The sequence below is a fragment of the Passer domesticus genome, chromosome 4 (genome assembly GCF_036417665.1).
Source record: "Passer domesticus isolate bPasDom1 chromosome 4, bPasDom1.hap1, whole genome shotgun sequence".
NCBI lineage: Eukaryota > Metazoa > Chordata > Aves > Passeriformes > Passeridae > Passer > Passer domesticus.
The window spans coordinates 15,889,943-15,911,937 of NC_087477.1; the positions used below are offsets into that span (position 1 = coordinate 15,889,943).

General features: G+C 47.5%; 2 long non-coding RNA genes across 7 annotated transcripts in view; one reads left to right on the forward strand and one right to left on the reverse strand.

Annotated features, from left to right (window-relative positions):
* LOC135298591 (uncharacterized) overlaps positions 1-15,870 on the forward strand; it is a 93,766-nt gene extending 77,896 nt beyond the window's left edge. The window contains exons 20-23 of the long non-coding RNA XR_010360602.1: positions 1,499-1,582; positions 3,256-3,403; positions 4,990-9,838; positions 13,049-15,870. This is a non-coding gene — a long non-coding RNA (uncharacterized LOC135298591). The remainder of the gene's footprint in view (positions 1-1,498; positions 1,583-3,255; positions 3,404-4,989; positions 9,839-13,048) is intronic.
* Positions 1-21,995, reverse strand: part of LOC135298592 (uncharacterized) — a 115,745-nt gene that overhangs the window by 27,134 nt on the left and 66,616 nt on the right. The gene's annotated exons all lie outside the window — the stretch shown is intronic.

Here is a 21,995-nt window from a genome sequence, read left to right on the forward strand (position 1 = left end):
TCATGGTTTTGTGGGATCAGGAGGGGACTGTCCCATCACCCCACAGGGGATGTCCTGTCTTGGGGCTGAAGCTACGTGATGATCTCTGTTCTGTCCTTGTAACCACAAACTGTGGATTGATATTGAGGTAAGTCTTAAAGCTCTTAGAGGGACGCACCCATATGGAGATAAATTACTTTAAAAGCACCTTGAAGCAATTGTGGAAATTTCTATGCTAAGAACTTACTTGTATGAAATTGTTAATCATGTGAAATTGTGACAAAGCTCTGAACACAAACTGCAATTCGAAAACCTTGGCTTTTGGCTGCCTTTCAGGAAAGGCATTTTATTTTCATCCTGTGCTTGGTAATCCAGACTGAAAATGTAAGTGAGATTGAAGGGTAGCTGCCATGTGCCATGTTGCATTGATTGTGGAAGTTATTTTACATAGTTCTGGGAATTCTGGCACAAGTTGCTATCATCTTTTCATGCTCTCACTTATAAAATCTTGCCCAGTAGGGTGGCTGTGGGTAGATCCTGAGACCAATGCCTGAGGCAGCTGCTCAGCTTGTTCTGGCAGGAACAGCGGCTGGAGGGGCAGGGCTGTTTGCAGAGCTGCTGTCCTCAGTGGGTTTGCCTCTTCTCCCTCAGTCCAGCCTTCATCCCCTGTCCCTGAACTGTGTGACCCCGGGAAGTCTCTGCTTTGCTGCTTGTCCACAGAGCAGGCTGCAAACTGACAGGGAGAAATAAACACTGCTGGGTATTAATTAATTGCTCAGTCAGTTACCTCGTAGTTCTTGGCCTTAGGGTTGACTCTGTTGCCCTGTGCACAGGCCAGCCCCGCAGCTGGCACTAAAAATGATTCCCTGTGAGTCTGCAGGGAGGTGCCACACGTGGGCATCCCCCTAAGCACGCCTGTCTCTGTGCTGTGTGGCCATGCCAATTAAACTGATATTACAATCAAAGATAAACAAAGCGCACGGAAGTGCTGGGGGAAAACCTCCCCTTCCCGAGTTCCTGTGGTGTACAGGTGAGTTTTTGGCTTTGAGCTTCTTGGGCTAAGGATAAAGGGATGATTATCTCTCTTCCTTGCTTTTCCTCCAAACAACAACAAAAAAATTAATTGCTCCCTTGAATTCCAGTTCAATTTAATGGAAGTCTGGGGGAGAGGAAACAGACAAACCAACAAGGAAGTGTTTTATGTTTGGGATTTTTGTGTGTTTTACAGCTGCCTTCTGAAATCAGCCTGTTACTTTGCCATTCCTTTGTAAGAGAGTAGCAGTGCTGAATCTTTATCACATTGATCGTTCCCCAGGCTTTCATCTGGGGCCTGGGATAATACACAGCGTGGTTATTGCATTGTTATTTTTCATGTGTATCCTATTGATTTGCTGCCAGGAACACACAGGTCAATTTGCAAAAAGATAGGCTATGATTTATTGTTTCTAGGAGAAGATGTCACGATGGGAATGCTTTTCCAAGGCTGCCGGGGCTTTAGGTTTGTTTTGTGTCCTCTCAGGAGGGCAGCACGTTCCCAGCTGGGTGGTGTGGCTCCACCTGGATTCCCGCTGGAGGATCCGTGACTCTCACACCGCTCACGTGGGTAAGTGGCTGGACACGAGCCCACATCTGAACTGGAATTGGACTCCCAGGGAATGGCTCTTCCCTCACTGCTCTCTGTCCAGCTCAGAAATAACAGAGTCAGTGCAGCTACACTGATGTGCAAGAGAGCAGAGGAGGGGAGGAGGCACTTTCTGTGTCTGATCACCACGAGCCACCAAGGCTGAGCATCCCCAGGTGGCAGGTGCTAAAAACAGATATGAAAAGTTCGTTTTGGGGATATTTTTTGTTTGCCCTGGTAACATCAGTTCACTACCAAGCAGTAGCAGCCCAGTTCCTGACAGCTCTGTACGCAGAAGGCCCACCTTGGAAACCAAACAAGGACTCAAATTCTCCTCACCTTCATTTGACTGACTGCTGTCAGATTGTAGCTACTGGCAAAGCAAGGATTGTAAAAGTATGCGAAATTGCACTTTAATTCGTCCAGTACAAAACTCCTGCTGCATCATGTACAAGGGGTTAGTGTTTAATTACTCCATGCAAAGCGTGCCAAGTGCAGCAGGCTGATGTATCCATACACCGTGTTGTGGGCTATTATTTTTCCCTGGAACCCATCCAGGTAAATCAAACCTGCAGTAAGGGATTCCCAGTTCATGTTCTGTTTACACTGTATTGAATTTTCCTGGCATCCTTTCAGCAGGAGCCATTGGACAAGGAATTTTTTTATAGCACAGAACACCTTTTCCTGCCAGTGGAGATTTTCCCTTTTGGGATTGGTGTGATGTGTCCTCCTGGTCTGTGGCATGCATTTGGATGCTGATGTTAAACCATCCTCTTACCAGCCCAGGTCACTGGAATTACCTTCCCAGCTGGAAATTTTATTCTAAATTACAGATCCAAGTGAGACACAGCCCAAACAAATCCCTCACTCATAATGTCTCCCATGGCAAGGTAACTGTCAAGCAGCTGAGCTGCTGCCCTTATCCACAGGAGTGTTTCAAAGAATGTTTCTGTTTGTTTTCCTCTCCTACTTGTCCGAGTTTTGCTTCTCATTTTGACACCATTAGGATATAACTGTGTTAGACAGGAGTGAGGTCAAATGAGATTTCCTGCTTTAAGTGGAGCTGTGCAGTCACAAAATGTGCTGAGTCTGGCTGCTAAATGCCTCTTAAATCTGGCACAGCAGCACATATGTACACACACACACACACACACACATGTATATACTTATAAATACTTCAGTATGTGTTTAGTTTAACATTTGAGGGAAAAAAGACTATCATGTTCCAAGACTGCTGGAAACTGTTTTCAGCACTGCTGCGCACTGAAGTGCTGTTTACAGACACCAAAAAACATTCCTTCTGGATAGAATTCATGACTGAGTTTTTTCTTTTTTTTAATTGGAGAATTAATGAAAAATTCCAAATCCTTTCAGTAGTTACTAAGGGATCTTTGATTTTTACAAGTTTTTATATAAATGTTTCTGAATATTAGATGTAGAACATCTAAGCTGTAGTTTCAAGATTTGTTCTCCTTTAGAAGCATTAAAGGTGTTACAAAATGGTCAAAATCTTCTGTTTCAGCAGAGCTCAGTCAGAGTTTCCATCTGACAGCTCAACAAACAGAAGGAGTTTCATGTTCTGCTTTAATATTATATATTGCTTTGTAAATCACAGTAACTGCTTCCCACCAAACCTGACTTCTGCTTTATTTCAGAGACCTGCCAAAGGAAAGCCTTGCACCTGCCAATAACTTGTGAAGAGCGAGTCCTCATTTCTGAGATCCCTGCCAGGAACGGGAGATTCACCAAGAGTTTCTAGGTTCCTCAGACAATCAGAAAATGCCCTGAGCCCCTTCTGCAATGGTGAGTATGGATATTTATTTCTCAGCTTGGATTTACTGATTGACTGAGACATTCTCACTGCTGCAGTGACACTGTGAGAGGCTGGGATGTTTGCAGGGAACCAGTGAGCAGAACCCTGAAGTGAGCTCAGAGCCAATGCACAGCCTGCAGTCTGTGAGTAAACCCGTGCACAAACCCAGCATTCCGGAGCTTCTCTTCACATCTGGCAGCTAAACCAGATTTAGATTTGCCTCACTCCTGGTGAAAAAGGAAAAAGCAGTGAAATATGAGTTAGGTTAGTGTCTGTCCCTACAAATACTTCCTGGGTGATAAATAATGAATTGCTGTTTGTTCCCACACTGTTGCACAGTGCCTGAGTTAAGCTCCTGGCCTGTCCTTGGAGGAGCTCTCTGTCTGAGGCAGTGTCTGTGCTTTGCTGCAGCCCTGGCCAGTGTCAGGGGGGTCAGCTGCTCTCAGGCTGCTGCAGCCCTGCCCAGCCAGCGGGTCACTGCAGGGTCACTGGTGCACCATCTGCTGCCTTGGCTCTTGGAGAGGGAACGATCCCTGGCAGGAGCCCAAAGGATGGACGAGCGCTCAGCCCTGGGCTGGGGACAAACACGTTCTGTGGAGCTCCAACACAGTCACGTGGTGTTGGGTCCCCACAATAAGGAGCCCCTTTGGGCACTTTGGTCTGTAAAGCCCTCTCTTTTTGCTGCCTCATGGAAGTACCCTCCAGAGCTCTGTAAGCCCCCACCTTTGGCACAGCGCTGTTCCAGAAGAGCTGCCCAGGCAAACCCAGCTCCCCGTGTGCTGCTGGAGCCTCAGAGGCAGCAGCAAACTCGAGTTGGTGTCACAGCAAGCGCTCACCTCGCCTGAGGGGCTGCTGCACAACAGGCTCCAACCTGCACCTGCGAGGGCTGTGCTGCTGCACAGAGGCCAAAATTCCACGCTAGAGCAAATCAGGTGGATTACTGTCAACAGCCATAATCTTCAAGTGGGACTTGGAAATGCAGTCACTGGATGCTGCTGGACCAATCTAATTCTTCATCAATCTCTTCTGTCTTTTGACATCAGTAATGAATGTGTAGGATAATAAATGATTGTGTGTTAATATAAATATTTTAAAAGTACCCCAAATTAATATTTTTAATATAACCCCTATTAGGAAGCAAGTGCTTCCTCAATATGAAAATCCATTGTCACAACCTAGAAGTGAATTTTCTCTTTTGGTACTTCAGGTTCCAAAGCTGTTGCTCTTCCATGTTGACCTGCAATATGTTTACAAAATGTGTGTATAATGTATGTGCAGTTCATGTGGCAAGGTTTGGGGATTTTCCTTAGCAAAACACAAACTCTGTCAGAAGTCTGTGTGAAGAATTTTTTTCTGCACAGTAGATTTTATCCAGCAGATTCAACTGCTGCAGCTGAACTTGGTGGCCAAGTCCATTCTGACAGCATCTGGCCTGGAATGCACAATCTTTGTTTTTTTCCCCCCAGAACATTCCCTACTCTCTTGGTATTACTCCTTTTATATGATCATGCTTTTCTTAAAACTTAAGAGCAGCCATTCAGAAAAATCCCTTTTCTTTTTCCCTCTCTTTGGGCAGGATGTCTTCCCGAGGATGATGTGTCACCACCTGAAGACTGATCTCGGGAGGGACAAATCACTTCTGCAGTGAGTCCTGGAGCTCCTCTTAACAATCAGCATTCCTGGTTCCCAGGGCTCTTCCTTTTCACTAAGGCCTAAACACACCAAGTCATCCCTGCATGCTCCCTGCAGTATTTCCCTGTCTCAAGACAGACAAAAGGATCATCAAAACATTCTGAATTGATTCAGCATGAGGTAACAATAGACGTTTTACCCCAAAGCACCATGCCAAAGGCAGTGTCTGATTGCCCATTTCTGAGGGACTCCAGAGCAGGGCTCAGTGCCTTGTTGCATCCATTTAACTTGAGGTTCCTGGATGGACTCCAGGGCCACAGGGGTCACTGACCATGTGCTGTACAGGGGCTGAGTCTAAACGATCTGGTCATCTCGGGCCCAGAAAACCTCTTACTCTGCACCATCCTGGGACCTTTTCCTGTGCCACTCATCTGTCTGCACTCGGAAGAGGCTGGCACGTGGCTGATTTTATGGAGGGCATGCTGCATGTCCTGGGATCAGCCTTGATGTGCTGTGATTCCTTCTGAAGTGGTTAAAGCCCTGCTAGAGACCCAGTCCAGGCTTCACTGGCCCTGGGAGGGGCCTCTCTCTTAGAGGCCCTTGCCCGGCTGCTCTGTCTGCAGCTGCTCAGCAAGCACGAGGCAGCGATTACAGACAGGGCTGCCTGGCACCCAGCCTGTGCAGGGGAGGTGGGGAGAGAGATTTCAGAGACACCATTCACCATCCACAGAGCACAGTAAAACACCTTCTCTATTTCTCATTTTATTGGCGCTGTCTGCTCTCATCTGGTGCCTGAGCATTTTATCTGTTCACACTGCTTTTTTCTATGCAATAAAAGCATAGACAGGTTTTTGCACTTTCTTTAAAATATTTTGCCACATTTAGAGGTAAATCACAGCCACTTTGTGTGCTGTATATTTTCAGACTCATTGGAGATGGAAATGCTTTGATAGCAAGGGTGCTCTACAGGGTCCAGCCACGGCTGGACAGGAAAAGTCTCTTCCTCCCACCTTACTTTTCTTTGCTCTGGTATAAACCTGTCCCTCTCTCCCCATCGCTGGGAGTCAGGCAGCCACATTCCTTCATGCACAGTGAAGGAAAGAAGGAGAGGAAGATCTGGCTCCCAGTCCCTCCACAGACAGAGTTTGAGTCATTTACATGAGGAATTCAGCGAGCAGAGATCTTCACTTTGATCGGATCTGTCTTGTCAGAAACAAGCTGACACTCTGGGCACCACAACAGATCACAGCAACTACAACAAAAAGCAGCGCTCTGCCAGAGCTGCAGGCAGGAGTCTGCCAGGGAGAATGATGGAGCAAGAAGGGCGGTGCTCAACAGACAAAGGGGGAAGGAAGGAAGAGTGAGAAGTGTAAGAAACTGGAAGAGACTTGAAGGGACACAGCACTGTTTAATGGGGCAGAAACTGAGAGACGAGTGAGCTGCAGCGCAGGGTGATTTGCATTCTTCCGAGATGATTTGTAAAAGGGGAAAAGTTGTAAATGAAACACTTTGATTCCCCTTTATCTCACTCTGCCTGCACACTGGAGTCATTGATTTTATGCAGTAACCTCTACTGAACAGTCAGGGCTGCAGCATAATTGTGTTGACCTGAAATTAAGGCAAAAAGCTGCATCTCTGGGATTTGGAGCTCATACTACCTAATTGGCAGAAGGGCAAAATAAAGAAGTAAAGATGAATTACAGCTTTTCATGTCATGTGAAAAATCAAGGCTCATGCATCAGGGAACTTCAGAGCAATCAGATTCATATAATTTCAGCCTATGTCTCAATCCTAAAATTGCATTAAACTCCCTGTTTCTAACTCTCATTCAGTGGAGCTTAGATGAACCTCAGATTTTAGGTGTTGCCATGATAGGAGCTACAGGAATTGATTTCTTTGCAACGTCAAGTGCCAAAAATGGCAAATAGTGGCAGTTTTGGGGCTCTTTCTGTTTCCTGTCCCTTTTATTCCTTTCTATCCAATGTGGCAGAAATGCAATCTAATTGAGAAGCAATAAGGCGACCTCCATTGAGTTAGCAAGTGAGGGAAAAAACGTTAATATTTCAGGCTTTGAAGGAGCCAATACCAGGAGAAAAACTGTGCCTGCAATACAAGAGCCCAAAGTTATCAACTATCCCGAGAGATGTTTTTACAAACCAACAAAGAACACAAAAAAAGAGCATTTCTCTGGTCTGTGTCCCTAAGATGGGAAACTGAAAAGCTGCGAGTATGGAGCAGGTAGGAGCTGGCTGTCAGTGGAATGTCAGCTTCCAGCAGAACAGCAATAACTCAGGAGTCTCGGGATGAGTCTCTGCTGCCTTGTTCACCGTGCAGTGTTTCACTCAAAGCCCAGAAGGAGCAGAGTTTCCAGCCAGGCACAGACACCACATCAGGCTGTGCAGAAAGAGGATTGCAGCAGAAATGGGGCTTCACCAGATCTATCCAAGACCCAGAACTGACACCAGATGAGGCTCAACTTGAATAATTGTCTCAGTTCCTTCTTTTGCCCTCTCACCCCAAATATGTTTGTATTTTGCTTCAGCATGCTTCTTTAAATCCTCAGAGGATCCATCTTGGAAGCACTTCCAGGATGGAAATGTTCTGACCTTTAGATGGTGACAGGTGAGGTGCATATTCTCATGTTCTGTGTCATTGACAGTAATGGCAGTGCTTCTTTTTTTTTTTTTTTGGTGACCAGTGTAATTTTTACATGTTTGTGTCACTTCAGTATATAGTTACCCTCCCATAAAACAGAATGTATGTGCCAGTGCTTTCATTCCAGGGATGCAGATGCAGTACCACACATTGATAAGCACATGACCCCCTTTAACCCAGTGTCTGCAGTGTCACCCATCCAAACTGAGCAGTGCACAGTCCTCTGCAGCACGAGGCCATGGATTTACCATGGAGGCAGGAGCCCACGCACGGCAGGACTGGGAAGGCAGCTCCTGTCTCCTGTGCTCAGGGCTGATTCCTTTTCCAGATCAGCTCTGTGCTGGACCTTCCTCTGCAGATGCTGTGGCTGGTGCCACCTGACGTGTGGCAGCTCCTAAGGGGGAGTCTCCTCTGATGAGGACTGCACAGCACTGCCAGTCGGCCCACCTAGCACTTGGACAAAATGTGGGACTGAACTCCAGAGGTAGGAACCAGCTCTTCATTATTTCATTGTCTGAAACTTTTTCCTCGGAGCGTGTTCAGGGAAGGATGGGACACAGACCTTTTTACCTTTCTGGTTTTGTCTCTTTCCCTGGTACATCATATCCACCCCTTCCATAGCTGAACCAGCGGGTCTGTACTTTCTGAGAGGAATTCAACAGCAAAATGTTCAATCTTTTGTCCCCCTAGAAACAGCACCAGTTTTTGGAGCAATCCATCTGAAAACATTTCTGTCAAATTTTCCTTTTAGTTCTTGATCCTGTCAGACACATCAGACTGACACAAACCCCCCTAAGTAACGTCCCCAGCCTCGGTGGAATGGCTGAACTCTCTGAGCTCCAGCCTTGCACTATTGCATGATTACACTGCAATTACAGATGTAATTGTGGCAGGCTCTGGGCCACTGGCTCTGAATCCTCCTGCTCAGGGCTGACCATGGCATTTGTCTGTACTTTCCTGTCCCTGGGGCTGATCACTCCGTGCTTCCTAAGGGAGCAGGCGCTCATTCTCCAGAGCTCCTTGGAGCTGAGGGTGCTTGCTCACACTGGGAGAGTTGGTGAGTGAGACTGAGTTATGTCTGCAGGAGCAGGTGCGCTGCTGTGATGGAAACTTCTGTTCCAGCACACCTCCTTACAGAGAGAAATGAAGAGAGAAAAAGGAAAAGGAGTTAAAAGGCAGAAGGCAGCATTTAAATGCCAGTGTGGCAACCAAAGAGGTAAGGGAATGAAGCCCCGAGAGGGGGGAGCAGAGGAAGGTCACTGCTGCCAGGGACAGCAACATCAGGTGACCGCGAGCACAAATCAAGAATTCTGCAGCCAGGAGTTTTACTCTCACCCTTTGATTTTTTTTAGCACAATTGCATTGCAGTTTATCCTCGTGGCCATTGGAAGGTTGGTCAGGGGCCAGACTGCCCTGAAGGGAGAACATTTTAATGTGTGCATGCAGTGGCTGCTCAGAGGCACTGCCAGCATCAGACCTGCTCAGATCAGCTCTCTGTGCTGGGATGACAGCAGCAAGCCAAGAGCCACCTGAGGATCTCTTCCACCTGAGATGCAAATACCCTCTCCTCCCTTTGCCTGTGCAATCCTAAAGCTGCCACGTACATTCCCTACATGGGGCTTGGACACTGCTCACACTCGGATGTCACGGCATTTTCTGTGCTTCCAGTGGCCAGGTGAGAACATTTTGGCTTTAAGTAAGAAGAGACATTTCCTAGGAACTGTGAGGAGCTGCTTCAGACACCAAACAAACGCTGACTGTACGTGTCTACCCTGGCAGAAATCAGAGCTGACCTGAAGGTGCTTGCTAGGGAACGTGCCCAGGTTTACACCTGGGACACCAAGGGCACTTCCAGCCCCTTGTGCCTCCCTGCAGCAAAGCTGATGTGGCACAGAGAGCACTCAGGCAAACTGCTGCTCCTGTTAATCTTAGTTCTACAGAACTGAACCACCGGTATCCCACATTCTGCTTAACTTCACCTCCTCTGGAGTTTTTCTGGAGTGTGCTGCACTGCGTTTATTTTCTGGACAGACTCAATTTTGCTGGCACAGGATGTAAAAATAAAGAAAGCTGATGACAGAAGAGCAGGAAACAAATGACACTTGTCAATGATCAATTTGGCATTGATCCTTGAAAAGGTAGGTGAGCCCCAGGCTTACTTTTGGATTTATCTCTGCTGGTTGTATTCATGGGTGAGGGTGTTCCCAAAGAACCCTAAAGAAAGGAATTCTGTTTTGCCTCCTGTTCATGGAAGGGGCAAAGAAAAACAAGATGAAATATCAGATGCAATTACCTAAAAAACTGATAAACCTGTAGGAGAAAGATGTTTTTTGCTGCATTGTTTTTCATAAACAAAATTAAGATTTAAAAACCCCCACAATGTCAGTAGCCTTTGCCAGAAATGAGACAGACCCAGTAATCCTGAAGCAGTCATTCCTTCTGCCTTTCTGAACTCTGAAGGCAGCTGAATTAACCCAGACATTGGAGCTGCCAACACCCTACAGCCAGCAGCTCCCAAAATTATGAAAACCCTCATGGCTTCAGTTTATGGCAAACGCTGCCCTGAGGCAGCAAAGGTGACTATGCCCCTCTTTAGTCCTTTTACCTTGGGCTGAGGTTTGGTCCTTCCTGGCTTCTTCAGTGGTCCTGCTGCAGAGCAGGGGCCAGGAGGACCAAGGCTTCCTTAATCCTGGAGCCATCCAAGCAGGTTCCTTGGGCAGAGCAATCCTGACCCAGCTACAGTCTCCTGTCAGGTACAGGCACAGAGCAGCCGGCCCTGCCCTGAGCCTCTCTGAGCTCTTGGGTCACGCAGAGCCTCTGGGCTCCTTCCTTTTGCTGATCAGGAGAACTAAAGGTGCCACGGCTCCCAACTGCTCCAGCCTGGGAATTCCCGCCTGTGAACAAGCAGGGTTCCCTACCCTGGCCCAGGGAAGCCTCCACCCCTGCACACACTGCCAAGAGTCAGGGGCTGCTCCAAACTTTTGGTGTCCCGGGTCAGTCCCAGGGCAGAGCTGGGAGCCTGTCCTAAGGACCGGGACTGACGCACGCAGTGACTGGAAAATCATCCCTGGGTATGGATCCAGTTGTCAGGAGCAGGTGCAGCCAAGGCAGCCCATTTCCTGCCCACTGAGAGATCTCCAACACTTCGTCCTGCTAAGGCTGACACACAAATACCTGCTCTGGGGCACAGCAGGAACTTCAGCGCATTCAGGAGAATGCAAATGCCACGATGGTGGCTCTGGGTTTGTGATCGAGATTCATTCTCAGCAATTTTAAACAATGATTTCACCCCACTGCTTAGTTCTTTCGACAGCTGGGACTCCAGTAAGAGGAGAAAGGAGACAGTTTACTGGAGCCCCGTTCCTGCCAAACACTGAGGCTTGTTCAGGTCCTGGGAGAAAGCACAGCCAGGGAGAGCCACCCCTGCTCTGCTGGGATTGCACCCGGTGCTCACGGGGGAGAGGTGTCTCTGAAAATCAGTCTCATTAATCTTATGCCTCACAGTTCCCACTGAAATTATTTTGACCAGAACTGAGACTGCTGAGCATCACTGAGCAGCAAAGGAGACATTCAGCAATGCCCATAACCTGGCAGGAATGATTGCTGGTGATGAGAGTTACAGTGGTGACAGCAGTGACAGCCACCCTGACATTCCCCAGAAATACGAGACACTGCCTCTTCCCTTTGTTGGGAATGTCTATTGTGCATCTCCCAGTTATGCCCTCAGCACTCACCTGGCTTCCACAGACATGAATTCCTTACACCTTCCTCACAGGGCATCTCCACCAGTTCCATCATCTGCCTGTTGGGCAATGCTCCCCTCCTTATTTCAAAGGCGAGAGTGAGGAACTTGGCAACTGCCCTTCACTGAGCTCCTCTCATATCATCTCCCACTCCTTTCACTTTCTTACCAGCAAGGAGAAATATTAAAGGGGGAAAAAAAGTGTGTTATGATCTATGCAAGGCCAGAAATTGGCCTGAAGTGACAGATTTTGGATCAACTCTGGCTGTATAAAACCAAAGTCAATTAGGATCATCTAAAAAAAAAAAAAAAACAAAACAAAAAAACCCCAACCCCCCCAAAAAAAACCAAAACAAAAAACCAAAAAAACAAAAAACCAAAAAAAAACCACCAAAAAACCAAAAAAAAAAACCCAAAAAACAAACAAAACAAAAAAACAACAAAAAAAGGGAAAAAAAACCAAAAAAAAAACCAAAAAACCCCCCAGAGAACATTATTACAGCTATTTACAGAGTCAGATTAAGGTCTGTTCCTCAAGGTTTTAGCTTTTGGCACTTCTGTAAGCAACACAAAACAGACTGTGGGCAACTGTACAGACAGAAGAGGACTTGGAGAAGGAATTCATTCCCCCATCCAAATGAACTGAATTGACTGGGACAAGGACAGGATTCCCTCTGGATGTCAGTGCTGCCCAGGTACCGGCAGGGTGACTTGCGCTGCCACCACCGGCACCTCTGGTGCTCAGTGGGCACGGCTGAGGGGCTCTTGGGCCTCACTGAGCTCGCTCCTTTGAAGGGAAACTTTGTGGAATTGCTGAGAAGATGCCCTTCCCTATTTCCCATGGGTCTCCTCTCCCATGGGAAAGCAGAGGGCTTTTTCCCACACGGCCCCTGCCTGTTGCTGTGAGCAGAGCAGAGGCCTCGCTCCCCCGGGAGTTCCCATTCCCTGCTGGGATGTCACATCCCAGGGCTGAGCCGGGAGTGGCACGGGGAATGACCTGCTCGGGTGTCCCTGCAGCTGCAGCACAGCTCTGCTGCCAGGGAGAGGAGCCCTGTCCCAGGTGGCTCTGACACTGCTGGAATTCATTGTCACCTCACCATCAGAGGGACTCCATGAGCCCCATCCAGGCTTCCAGAGCCTCTGCCTGAGGGCTTTTGGCAACGGGGGCAGGGCTCTGCCTGAGCTCTTCTGAACGCTCTCTACAGGAAGGAATCCCAATGCACGGTTCCTTTGCTTTAGCATCATCTATCAAGTGGCCCAGTTAAGTTTTTCTGTGTCTCAGTTTTAGACTGAACCTTTACAGAGTTAGATTAATTTTTTGTACAGGATGATGTGTCACATCACTCCTGAGCTGGGCTCAACTTTGAACAGCCTCAAGTGCACGGCGCTGCCAAGACCCAAGGCAATAATTTCTTTGGAGCCAGCCCAAAGCCCATTTAGTATTTCACCATTGAACACAGGGATCATAAGGGGGTTTTTCCAACCTAAATGATTCTATGATTCCATATTCCCAAACTCAGAGGAATCCAGACAAACAGATATAATGCAGAGAAAGTACCTTTTAGGGGTGTTTATGTAAATTACCAATTATTTTTCCCCCCAACAGATGGACAATTTTCTGCTCAGTATAAAAGGCATGTGTCTTCCTACCCAAAAGCTGTAATTTACCTGACATCTTCTACCATCCTAAAGCAGAGCAGTAAGATGCAGCCAGAAGCAGCATGGAAAACCAGCCAGCCACAGCACAGCCTCTGCCCAACCCAGGGACGGGTCCAGAATTGGCTCCTAAGAGAGATCTGGAGAGTTTAAGGCTAAAATCACCCTACTGTGAGGACTGGCCTGCTCTCTCCCAGCCTACAGCTCCCTTTTTAATGGGAATTCACTGGGCCATGGCAGAAAATTCTGTTTAGCAAGTATTGACTTATTTTTCTCCCCTGCCCATGAACACCTGATTGATTTGTTTTAATTCCTGAGTGCTTCCTGCATCAGCAGCACTCTGTGGTACCACCTTCAGTGGGTTAAGGACCTCTCATTTTTCAAACCATCACAAGATAACTCCAGCTGCTGACCCAAGTCCTTGAACTGAGGGAAACAGGGAACAATTGCTCCTGGAGATGTTCCTCATCAAGAGCTGTGGGCCATTTATTCTTCCTGCTCCTTATCCCAATCAACCTTGCTCTCAATCTTTGTATCCATGCTAATTTTACTATGCCAAACACTCCAGTTAAACCTGCAGTGCCACTGTGGGCATACACAGAATAAACTGAGTTGGTTCAGGGTTTTTTCAAAGTATTTTTAAATTCCTTTGTCTATTTTCCAGCTCCAGAAACAAAGATTAGAACAACACAAAGTACCTTTTTTGGAGCTCTTTTGCCAGTGAGGTCCTGCAAAGCCTGCTCTGTCTGGAGGGCACCTGTGCAGATTCAGTTCTGCAGTCAGGGTCACTGACAGAGTAATCCTAAGTGACTGGAACACTGGGCATCTGCCTTGATCCCCAATATTTCCCAGCTGTGACACTGATCTAGTCTGTCTCAGCAAAGCTCGGGCTGAGCTGGTGACAGTCTCAGAAGTGCCTGTGGTGAATCTCCCCAGTCCCTTCCCCAGAGCCCCCTCTCGGGCTCAGTGGATAAAGAGCAGATTAACCTATCACGGATACTCTCATCTGTCAGATGTGGCTGCCAAGGGCAGCTTTGACCTTTAAGGCAGGAATGTGTCAGGTGCTGTCAAAATGAATCAGAAACTCAAACCAGATGTGATGCAGCCTTTCCACGACTGGAGAGAGATCACTCCTCATGCCCCCCAGAAGATCCTGTTTTCTAGAAACAGCAGTGACAAACACCAAGAAATCTCTGCTTTACTCAAATATATTTTGGTGAACTTTACTGTACTTGCAAGGAGAGGTCACAATAAAACAATGAGTGGTGCAGACAAAGCTCTCTGCCCTGGCAAAGGGACCCGACCTTCTGCAGCTCTGTCACCTCAGCCCTGGAAGATTCCAGCCTTGGCACTGAGGATTGCTGTGTGCCTCGGAGAGTTTGTCAGGTGAGCTACAGGAACTGGCAGGGAAAAGCTCTGCTTGCTCAGGAATCACCGAGTTCCACACACCCTCAGGTTCCTGTGGACAGAATCTGTTTCTCCAGGAACTGAAAGACTGAGCCTCTCCTTTTATACAGGAAGCAGCACTTGCTCTTCCTCCATTATGTGGTGCTTGGGCAGGGCATAGGTTTGAAAATTCCCTCACAGAGTATTTCTAGAAAAGAATCTATGAGAGACTGAAATACCAGTGGTGAGGTTTTACCTCATATCATCACCCATCATGATCAAATGGAATGGTGAAAGGCCTGGCCTTGTCTATCTGACTAATTACACCCCTCTTCCAAATTTGCTGAGTGATCATCTACTGTTTCCTGCTTTGGATGATCAAGCATTTTATTGATAAAGCTCACGCAGCATGGTTCAGAATCACAGAGAAATTCAATGTCAAATCTGAAAATTGAATAGGTGTCCCACAAACACCAATCACATACCTCCTCATCCAACCAAACCATGCTCCCAAGACAATCCTCTGCCCAGGAATAAAACAGGAGCCCCACTCCTGGAGAGGGTCAGCCCTCAGCCCAGGGCTAGCTGTGAATTCCTCTAATGGAACACAAAACCACAGGGACTGATTTTCACCTACACCCAAATTCACAGCTCTTGGGAAGGCCTGAGCTACTGACAAATAATTCCAACTTCTGGCACTGATTGTGGTTCTAAATGAACACCACATCCCACACATGCACAACCACCCCCCTTTGTCTGCCTGCTGCCCCTGCTCTGACTCTGGGCCAAGCACAGAAGATGCAGGATGGAGTTTTCTGAGCAGGAAAGGCCAGAGGATGTCCCTGCATCCTCAGTGAGTCAGAGTGGTGAGATGGAGATCACTGCAGCATTGTGGCACTCACACAGAGCCAGGTCACCTCTGCCTGCTCAAACTGCTTCGGTCACAGCACCACTCCCAGCCCTATTTGCTGAAAACCTGGCACCAGAGCTCACCACAGCTGGAAGAGCAGCCTGCCCTCTTCCTGCCTACCTGGATTCCTCCCACGAACCACTGCAACAGCAGGGTCCTTGGCCCGTGCTGTTTGAATCTTTGCTAACTGCAGCTGTCTCAAAAATAAATCAGAACACAGAATATTCTCCTTCCAAACCTGCAGCTACAAAATATTCTGCTGTAGGAAGCAGAGGCACCAAACAAAAGCACTGACTCAGCAGCCACTGGAGTTAGGGCAAAGTTGTGACAACAGGAAGGAAAACGAGCACCAAGATTTTTTGAAGACAAACATCTCAAAGCTCCATCCTGTACACGGTTGCCCTCGCTGATGCCATGTTGGGGAACACATCCCTGCTCCCAGAGGCGCAGAAGGGATCAGCGGCAGCGCTGCCGGATCCCGGCTTCCTAGCAGGAGCTCCCGGCTGGCGCAGGGCCGGGATTTGCGGCGCTCCCCTCGGCGGAGGGCAGGGAGCGGTCCCCCGGTGAGATCCCGTTCGAGCGGCCCTCGGCCTGGCCCGGCGCTGCCCACGGGCACGGCTGGCACGGCTGGCACAGCTGGCACCGCCGGCACAGCTCCTCGGGTCCTGCGGCCCCGGCCCGGGCTCCCTCCCCCACGCTGGGTCTGCCCGCTGCCCGGCTCGGTGCCCCCGGGGCTGCCCGCAGCGAAGCCGATCGCTCTGACCGTGCCAGGCACAGCAGAGCCGGAGCGCTCCCATTCCTCTCTCGAGTGCCAGAGCGCGTCCTGCTCCTGGGCACAAGGCGAGGCCCAAAGCCATCGCACCCCTCTCTGCTCACCTCCTCGTTACTCAGTCAAAAAAATAAACGTTTATGATTGCAGCTCTCAAATAAGTTTCATTCTTCAAAATTATTTCTTCAGATTTGGCACAAACTCCCTCAATATAATAAATAATTCTAATTGGCTCACAGAGGATGTGGCTGTGCTTTTCCTAATAAATCCAGTTTCAGCAGAACATGTTCACAGACATTTTTCTTTTCTATCCCTTGCATCATGACTTGCCTCTTCACTTTATTATACTCAATTTTATATTTCAGATTTCAAGCTGAAGAAAAATCCCTCTCTCAAGAAGATTTGCCCACCAAGTGAGCCATATATATTTTTAATAGGGATATCAAACCCAGCCTGACGGAACAAACACCCTGAGACACCTTCTGGACATGAATGTCTCTTAAAAAATATTAAAGCTCTAAAGGTTGAATTGTTTGCAGGTTTAACTGAACTGAAAAAAATAAGAGACGTTGCAATAGGACAAAATGATGACTCAGGTCTCTAGGAAATAATCAATTTTATAGGATTTCTCCAGCAGCCCTCATCCATAGGGGTTTCCACTCCTGTTCACTCATTTAACATAGAAAATATGAACACTTAAAAAAAGGTTACCAAAATGCAATGCCCTTTCTTTAATCTATTAACAAAAGCTAAATGAGATACTTGGGAAAATCCTAATGCAAAGAAACATTTTGAGTGTAGCATTTTACTAATGAATGAACCCTTACTCTCTTAGCCAGATTACTGGGGTGGAATTGATATTTTTTAACACTAATATTGTGAAATGGGACAAGAGGACCTGTATTTCCAGCTGCCTGTGCTGGTTTCTGTTGACCCTGTACTGACACTGAATAAACAGAGTGTACATGTAAATTAATGTAGGATAAAGATAACTGTTATTTTCTCAGAAAGAGTCCTCTACAACAACATAAAATTTCTTCCCAACCCAAGGGAAGTTTATTTCCCCTCTGGTCATTTTACTGTGTGCATGCTAGGTCAAAATACAGAACTGTGAACAGGCTCATTTCAGCAGGGATAACAGCTCACAGAAGTTATTCCGGGCTGGGCTGGAATGAATCCCATTCCCACATGTGTGTGCTGGCTGGCAGCAATCAATGCTTCCTCTTAGCAAGGCCCCTCTGGGGGATGGGGAAATCAGAGCTGTGACAAACCCAGCAAATTCTGCCTGACAGCTTCTGCAGGCAAAGCGCCTGCTGGGCACTGGGAGCAGCCATTCCACAGGGGCTCCTTCGGGATCCCTGGGGATCCCATAACCCACTGCCCTCCCCGGGCCCAGGGCACCGAGCGGGCTGGGAGCTGGGGAGCAGTGCAGATGTTGGGGTGGGAGAGCAGGGGAGCAGTGCAGATGTTGGGGTGGCAGAGAGCTGGGGAGCAGTGCAGATGTTGGGGTGGGAGAGCAGGGGAGCAGTGCAGATGTTGGGGTGGCAGAGAGCTGGGGAGCAGTGCAGATGTTGGGGTGGCAGAGAGCTGGGGAGCAGTGCAGATGTTGGGGTGGGAGAGCAGGGGAGCAGTGCAGATGTTGGGGATGGCAGAACTGGGGAGCAGTGTTGGGGTGGCAGAGAGCTGGAGTCCAGAGGAGAATGAGGTACAGGTGCTGCACAAACAGGCTGGCATTGTCCAACACAAACCCAGAAATGGGGAGACCAATAAGAAAAGTGAATTGAAAGGGAAGAAAAGCAAAGCCTGGTGCTCCAAGAGGAGCAAACCCCACTCGCTGATGCCCCATCCATTAGGATTCTCTCTGGGACCCAGGTGAGCACAGCTGATGCCGGTGCTGCTGCAGGTGCTCCCTGCAGTGTCCCCTGCAGGGTGCCGTGGATGTGTGCAGGCTGAGGAGCCCAGGCAGGGTGGTGTTTAATGGGCCCCTTTTACAGCATCCCCACCTCACCGAGCCCAGCCGTGCCCTGCTGAGCAATAACCCTGCCCGGAGTGGTGAATATTCCTGGGGCCATTGATGACGTGAGCCAAGCTGCTGATCTGAGTGGGAGGTTGGTTTGCAAACCACAGACAGCACAGCAAGGATCCCTCCCACAGCAGCCTGCGTGCTCCTGTGTGCTGAGCAGCTCCTCAGTATTTACCAAAAAAAAAAAAAAAGTCCTTTTCCCTGTTGCTAAATGCCACTCAGTGACCCTGCTAGCCCAGCTCAGCCTCTGAAAACACATCCCTCAGTAACGCTGAGACAAACCACAGCCAACAGAGGCAGCTTTGAGCTCTGCAGCCGCCGCCATCCACAGCCCAGTGGTGTGAAATGGATAAATGGAGCTGGATCCAGTGATGAGAGTGGCACCAGCAGTTATCAAAAGGAAGCAGAAATGAGGCTGAGGAGAACACCGGGCACCTTTTGCTCCTTGTGCTTTTGTGCTACAGAGATTGGCATTATTATTCTTCATTTACCATCATGCTGATAATTGCATGTGCCTCCAAACCGCACATGGAATTTCCACCAGGATTTCCATGGCACAGCTCTGCTCTCTGTCCCATGCTCAAGGCTCCACTGGATCCACTGAGAGGCTGGGAAGGAAGGAGGAGGCCCTGGAGCTTCCTTCTGCTGAAGGAGCCTGGAGGCTCAGGAGGGACTTTGAACAGAGAGGGAAAAGGGCTGTGCCAGAGCACTGTGTGGGACGCACAGGGCATTGAGGTCCTGCTGCAGCTGGGGTCGGGCAAGGAAAGGCCAGAGAGTTCTTCAGAAATCATAGCACTGCACCAAATAAACAAATCAATCTCTTGGAAGTACAGAAAGAGACAGACCTTAAACACATCCTGGTTTAACCCCAGCCAGCAGCTAAGGCTCACACAGCCCCTCCTTCATTCCCCCTCAGTGGGAATTTTTTAGTTTTTAGGCCCACAAGAATTTCTTTGGGAAGGAGGAGCTACTCTCCCTTTTTTAGCCCCTCTCTGTGCACAAGGCCTTCTCACCTTCTCAGCTGCCTTGCTGAGCCTGGAAATGTCCCCTTGGCAGAGCTGCCATTTGGCAACAAAACCAGCTCAGGATTGCCTTCCATCAAAATGCCATCAAGTGGCGTAAAGTTTGTGATAAGAAGATGCTGTCACTCCGTTTTGTATCTAAAATCTTCAGTTGATGACACATTTAAGAAGATGACATGAGGAAAGGGTGCAGTCAGAAGCAATCCCCATTTGTGTTTCAGAGCTCCCAGGTTCTCCACCACTTCCCATCACTTTGGTAAATGTCATTCCTCACCGCCTGTCAAGCACTTGGCATTTTTTGAAAACCAGGCAAATTATTAAGGAGCCTTAGCAAGGTCTTCAGGATGCACCTGTCAGTCTCTTTTTTCTTTTAAATATCAAGAGCTGTTTTAATTCACTGCATTTCCCATGTAAGTGGTACTTTTCTTCTCAGCTATGCCCAAACTTCCCTGAACTGCAGGGTAAATTGTGTGAAAAGTGCCTCAGCACCACATATAGTAAAGTTTAGGATATGGGAAGGTGAGAGTGTGAGGCTTATTGAAAAAAAGACAGATACTGAGATTTGCTTCCATCACTGCAGTGTAATTGGAAACTCTCATGTTTAGAAAAACTTACATCTGAATTTTCCAGTTAGCTTTCAAATCATTAAAAAAAAATCCGTTTGATGCTCTAATAATTCCAAACATATGGAAAGTTTGCCAGCTGGACAGACCTTCAGGATAAACTTCAAGCACTTGGGCAGTATCTTTCCTCATAATTTTGAGGGATTTTAATTAAAGACACCTCTCAGAGCACAGCCTAAAGGAAGGAACCTTTCAGAAGCTGGATCCTTCATGCCAGAGCCAGGCCTGGTTTCAGAGCTGCTGGCTACACAGCTGGGCTGTACCACAGTGTTCCTGCAGGAAGGAACTGCTTTGCTCTCTTCTGGAAGAAAGTTCTCCTCAGTTACATTTAAACCATTTGAGGACAGAAAGCACGAGACCTAAACACACTTGGAGAATAACCTTCAGAACTTGCTGCTGCCTTTACAGCTCGCACAAGAGGAGTACAAATGGGCATCAATGAATGCAAGCACTTTTTGCTGCAGATCAGTAACTCCCTTCCCAGGGACAGGTTCAGGGTGCTCCTACACCTAAGAAACACTCAGGAGTTATTAAACATGCAAAAGTGCAGAAAGGAAAATGGATGAACACAAACTAATAAGGCCAGAAGAAGCTGGTGAAAAACCCAGCAGTTGCACTGTGGTAAAAATAATGTTCCTTCAAAGGCAGCAGAATAAATTCTACGGGATAATGCAGCAATACATCCTGCTCTGACAGGCATCCCCTTGCCCTGATCATGTGCACATATGGCAAAAAAACCAGAATTCACAACCCTTACAAATTTATAAAACTGAAACACTGATTGTACTAAGAAATGTATTAATGACAAACTGCACCTGCATTATTTTATTAATTAGTGTTTAATGCTCAACAGAGTGTAGTTGTGGAACTGATAGATTGCTGGATTGTTATCTCACTTAAAGCCCACCAATCTGCTACAGACCCCTTATAGGTAGAGGGAAGGCATTTGATTGATAGTGTTTCTCAATAATGGCACTGGGATGAATTTCCACTTCCCAAGATTAGGAGATTATTAGGTTGTGGGCTCTATTTCCCACTTCTTCACCTCTAAAGCTATGGTTCCAAGAAGAAAATCCTTGTGGATGCTGCTGCTTTGACAAGAAAGGTGATGTGTGGTGATACTGAAAATCGTGGTTCTCTCTTTCTAGGCATGGGCACACCAGGAATATTTTGGCAGCCTGCAGGGAAACCTTGGGAGAAGCAATGCCGGGCAGAAGATGCAGGACAGTCCTTAAATCCAGACCAATGCACTGCATTTATGGTAAGGCAGGGGCTGGATTTTAACATGAGGATGGTGCAGGGAGACAAGGAAGGAGAGCGGATAGACAAATGTGTGCCACTGACATTCATTTCCAAAAACCCACTGAAAAAGTTTGCCTGTGTCATGGTTTGATGTGCAGGGCTTTGTGGATTAGGAAGAAACAGGTGGAAAGGACCTGAACCATCAGCCTGGGTGCTTCATCTTCAGAAACCTCATCCATTCCCATCGTTTGATCCAGTAAGTTCAATAACAGAGAAGTCAGAGCTCTTTTAAGCAGACATTGCAGTGCTTGTGTGCAAAGTATGTGCTAACACAAAGATGTTATCTTCAAGTTTGCTGGAAATAAGTACTTCAAATCTGGAGTTTTTATTTAAAACTGCTCTGTTAAAAGAGTAGTAAATGAAAAGACTGAATGCCACTTTTCAAACTGCCAGTAGTCTTCTGAAATGAATTTTTAATATCTCTAATGGCAAGTTTTCCTATGGATTACTAAAACCATAGCCAAGGGGAACCATTATTATCAACATGAGTCCAGGGCATCAGACAGCTAATTAATAGCAGATCACTCTTCTCCCAGTTCCATGTGTTTTTAAATGTAAGGATCTCCATAATTGAATGTCATACAAAATATTATGCAAAGCATCCAGCCTTTTTCCAAGTTCAGCAAGAGCCATCGAGAAGATGTGCCAGCACAGAGCTGGAGGAGCTCTGATGTTTACTCATCGAAAAGCTACAAATGCAAATCACAGTAGGACTCAGAATGGAGCCTGGGGGAATGTGAGAATAACTGGAGCCCAGCTGGAATGAAAAATCCTCTGGAGCAACAAATTCAATATGCCAGGAAAAAAAATAGGTCTGAATTGAATAAAGTCTTGCAAGCAGACTGGCAAACACAGCAGCAAA